Below are 5,638 nucleotides of genomic sequence, written 5' to 3'. Positions count from 1 at the left end.
ATGTTCATTTTAAGTTTCATTCTAATATTTGTTATGTTAGAAATTAGGACACAAAGCATATTGTTTTTAGAGGAACTCTTAGAGATAACTTATATCTTTTTCAAAATTTTCAGTAATCTATTATTTTAATGTTAATAATACATCTCTTATTTCTGCTTTGTCTTTATAGAATTATGGTATTGGACATGCCTCAAACCAAATTGTTAAAAAGGTTTTAACAAATAACAATACTTAGTAAAAAAGATTTCATCTATTATGTTCCTGTGATGTCTATGTTAGAGCCAAGATGCAGTAGCTACCTTTTAAATACACTAAAATTTTAGATGCTTATTCTAAATCTACTTTGAATATATCTTCGTCACTTTAAATCTGAAGTTTCTTTTGTGTTTATTCTTTTCAACCTTTGCTGAAACTAAAACTAATCACACGTTAAAGGTTATCAAGATTGATAATGCAAAAGAGTTTTTAAGCATTGTCTCATATTTTAATAAACATAGTATTAGACGGAGATTAACTTGCCCTCACACTCATCAACAACATGAATCAATTGAAAGAAAGCACATACATGTTGTTTGACACTAGGTTATCCCTTCTTGTCGGAGATTCTTTACCTAAAAAATTCTAGAGTGAGGCCTTCAATGTTGCAATTCATATTATTAACATGTTGCCTACTCTTATTTTACATAATTTCTGTCTCTATGAAAAGTTTTTTCACAAAACTCTGGATTAAAATTTTCTTAGAATTTCTTGTTGTGCATTGTACCCTTGATAAGACCATATTATAAGCATAAGTTTTTAATTTTCAGTCAACTATGTGCTTATTTTTGGGATACAATTCTCAAACAAAAAACTATGTTTATCTTTGTAGTTCTGGAAAGGTTTACATATCATGTCATGCCCTATTCAATTAAACTGTATTTTCTTTACTTTTTCAAACAATCATTTTACAAAAGAGAAAACAAACTTTTCTGATATAAAAAATAGCATGTCTATAACTTTTATAAAACAAACATTTCACAAACATTTAATAAAAATTATTAATATTATTAATATTATTCATATATTTAATATCATTCATATTATTAATTTTATTAATATTATTATTATTCAAATTAATAACATTATTAATTATTATGATAATATTATTAATAATAATAATATTATTAATATTACTAATATTCATAATATTTATAATATTAATATTAAATTTACTTTTGGATATAAATTTATTGTTAAAATTTGTGAATAATGTAAAATTTATCTGCAGATAGAGATATGTGAGTAATAATTTGTAGATAAAGCTAAATTTACTTATGGGTTTAAATATGTGGGTAATATTTCGTAAATAATGTTCAATTTACCTACGGATTCAGATCCGTGGGTAATTCGTAGGTAATGTTAAATTTATCTACGGATTTAAATTAGTGTGTAATATTCGTAGATAATACAGAATTTACTTACGAATTCAAATCCATGGGTAGTCGATAACTCTGATTTTTTTTTAGTGAATGTTTATCCATGATCACAAGATAAAAAAACATGTATTTCCAATCCCAAACTCTTCATTATTTCTACTTCCATTGAACCAACTACTATTAAAAAGCTTTAACTAATCCTGATTGGTTAAATGTTATGCAAACCCAATATAATACTCTCATTCAAAATGGAACATTGACTCTCACTAATCTTCCATATGGAGAAACTCTTGTAGGGTGTAAATGAGTTTTTCAAAAGAAATATAATGCAAATAACACTCTTCAATGATACAAATCCCATTTTGTTGCAAAATATTTTCATATGTACATAGATTTGGTTACAAAGTGATATTCAGTTCTGTTATCAAGTCAACCGCAATTCAAATCAACCACAATTCAGATCGTGGTTGCTCTTATCGTTTTCTCTAACTAACCAATTGGATAGATTGATATAAAGAATGTCTTTTTTGCATGGTGAGTTTTAAGAGATAGCTTTCATGCAACAACCACCAGGTTTTATCTTTTCTAATCCTAATCAAGTTTGTAAATTGCACAAAGTTATATATGGCCTTAAACAAATACCATGTCTTGGTTTAAAAACACTAAGCATCACTTTAATCCAAATGGAATTCTCTTCTACTAAGAGTGATCCTTCTTTATTTACATGGTTTTTGGGTTTATCCACTATTTTCATTTTAATATATGTAGATGATATTATTGTCACTAGGTCTTCTACATGTGAAATCATTTATCTAATTTCTTCACTCCATAATGTGTTTGTTTTAAAAGATCTTAGTCTTTTACACTATTTTCTTGGCATAAAAGTTACATGGATATCATCTGGTCATCTACATCTCTCTCAAACCAAGTACATTAAATAAATTTTGCAACGTGCAAATATGTTTGAAGCTAAAGTTCAACTCACTCTTATGATCACATACCTTCATTTAACACAAGATGACTCAACATCCTTTGAAGATCCAACTTTACATCACACAAAATCACTAAATAGAAACCAATTTTAGAAACAAAAAATAATTAGTTATCATGTGGACTAAATTAGATACTATTGTAAAGATTAAAAAATTATTGGTATCAAAAGTAGTTTATGAATTGTTATCTAATTAGCTAAAATGTTTTAGCTACCAATTATTTAGATAGTAAAGTTAGTAGCTAATTAGATATCAATTTAAAAATTATTTATCAATAATAAAAAGTAATTTAGATACTAATAAGTTTTTAGTCTCTAAAATAATATTTAATTTAGTTAATATAACAATTAATTATTTTTTGTCTAAAATTATTTTTTATTTAATAATTTTCATTTAGTGAACCGTGATTTTTTTTTTATACAATCTCAATAATAGAAAACCTTTTCTTTCTAGCTTTTTTTTATTAGAAAGAGAAAGTAATATTTCATCAGTATTTTTTTGTATTCTTTTTCATGATTATTACTTAGACATTTTTATGTTAATATAGCACTTTATTTTTATTTTATTTTTCAAACATCAATCCTTAGTTGAGTTAACAACACTTTTACATACTAATTAATTAATTTTTATCAAATAATTGTGCTATAAGAAAGCATGTGCAATATAATTTGAGTCATACATATATCTTCTTGTGAATCGTAAACGAGTTTTTAAAATTTTTTTAAAAAAATGTTATTTAACATTGGGGATAGTATCAAATTTACTTAAATATCACTACAAGAAAATCATGAAATAGAAACCAATTTTAGAGACAAAAAATAATTAGTTACTATAGTGACTAAATTAGAGACCATTTTAGGAACTAAATAAATTTTTTGTTTCTAAATTAGTTTATATTATTGTTAAATGGTTTAAGAATTGATATCTAATTAGCAACCAAAGTTTTTGCTACCAAATTTAGAAACTAAATAATTGATAGTTAAAAACTTGGTAGCTAATTAAATACCAATTTAAAAACTACTTAACAATAATATAAACTAATTTAGAAACCAATAAATAATTTTTAGTTTCTAAAATGGTCTCTAATTTAGTTACTATTACAAATAATTATTTTGATCTCTAAAAATTATTTTCTATTTGATGATTTTGTAGTGTACGTTAAGCTTTCCATATGAAGACTTGTATTTATTTTAATATTATTATAAAAAAATTGTATAGTTTTTTTTAATGTTTCTTGTAACCTTTTTAAAAAAAGTTATAGATAGTTTTGTTTAATAAAACTAACCTGGCATTTCTTTAACTATATATTGTGTGTTAACAAAGGGTGTGTTAAAAAAATATACCACTGACATTATTGAGTAAAAATGTATAACTAATAATTTAATTTACAATATATTATTGCATTAACTAATTAAAATTTGATTAGCGGAACTTTGGCAAAAAACCCTTGGGTTTTGAAAAACTTAAAAATAGCAATAATGCATGGTTTGATGAGTCAAAATGTGTACTGAGCCAAGTAAGAGAAAAAGAAAGCACTGCTTTTGATTTTACTTTTCTTCATGAATCACTTGGTAGCTAGGTCACATAGCGTGGTGAAGGTTTTGTCCCTTTACCAGGCTGATCTTACCCCCTTTGCCAATTCAACGAAGAGTTAGCATTGGTCTGATACGCATTGAATTCATTTCTGTTGAAAGCAGAGGAGAAGGAAGACTATGGATCCATTGTTTCTCATTAGGGAAAAAGTGTTGGTCTTGGATCTCTTTGGATCTCTGAACTCGCATCACCATTACTAGTATATTTGTAATTCTTATGGTACACTGCAAGGGAGGTAGATAGTCAAGAAATAGGAGCTTGTAATATTCAAGAGTTGGGGTATTTATTGTAGTGCGTTGTCTTTTCCACATGCAATTGAAAAGGAAAACCGTGGGTCAGTGGGCAAGAGTGGGATGTTTCCTTTCAGGGTATTAATTAATTAATTCTGAATACGGTTGGGAGTGATATGTTGCAGAATTTGCAATAAACTTTAGACGCAATGGAGAAAGAGATTTAGCAGGATTCTAGTGCATGCCATGGGGGTGTGTCTCGTGCGTATACTACGACTTGGGACACTTTTTTCAAATTGTTTTGCCTTTTATAGAACCCATATTTTCCTTATGGCTCCAAAAGGGTAGAGATATCCCCATTATTCCGCTCCAGATTGTGATTATAGTAATCCATAAAAAACCAAAAGCTAACCAAGGAGTCAGAACATATTTGTTCCATGCAAGATCATTGTCGGAGTTAATTTAATGTCATTTTCAATGAGTTGGTGTGGGTTATACCCACTCTACGCTCTTATATTTAAAAAATCGATGGGGATAACTTTTTGTTTATTATTATTTTGAAATTTTGAACAAGGAAATTGACATTATAAACAAATACTATATAACTGCATTTTAAATATATTTCAAGAACAACCAGAGAAAACAATTTTTTGTCCTCCAACTTTAATGTTGAGTAAACATTTTCGATTCGTCTATACACAATGGGAGTGGAATAACAAAGGCATTGTCCCTGACTGAACTATGAACTCCGAAGTCTTCTCCATTTATTTTGAACTCCGAACTACGACTGAACAAAGTGATTGTACTATTTCAAAATAGAATGCCGTACTAAAAAAATAAAAAAGTCAACGTTTGCCTCAAAATTCAATTCTAATTCATTATGAAGACCTAAAATTTTTATGACAGAGGCAGAGCAAGGTTGTGTTTATGTTCACTGTACCTTATCCCTTATATCTCACTCCAATACTTGACTATGAAATTTTTTTAAGAAAATAGGATTATTATATAAAAATTATGAGATAACTATTACAAAAATCATGACGAAATTTCATAGTTGCGCCATCCATAATTACCAAGGTTTCCTAATATTGTTTTAGAAACCAAGGTTCTCACTGTGGAATTATGGAATCAGTGATAGTAATATTTCTTGGTTCGTAGTTCTGTGGTGCATAGTTAGTGAACTAAAAAATTCTTAATACCTTTTATATAACTTGTCAAAATTTATGGATGCCAGTGTCTAATAATTTGTTTTGAAGACCCATGTTGAAAATCAAGCTCGGCCCGAAATCACTAAAGGTTTCCGTTGCGTAAAGCCTTGGCAACTTCTTCCTGAACCTCTACAAATTTCTCCCTGCATCCCATCATTTACAGAAAAGACTGTTTTGCCCCCTTTAAAAATGACTTTCAG

The sequence above is a fragment of the Phaseolus vulgaris genome, chromosome 2 (assembly GCF_000499845.2).
Source record: "Phaseolus vulgaris cultivar G19833 chromosome 2, P. vulgaris v2.0, whole genome shotgun sequence".
Taxonomy (NCBI): domain Eukaryota; kingdom Viridiplantae; phylum Streptophyta; class Magnoliopsida; order Fabales; family Fabaceae; genus Phaseolus; species Phaseolus vulgaris.
Note: the sequence above shows the minus strand (reverse complement) of the source record.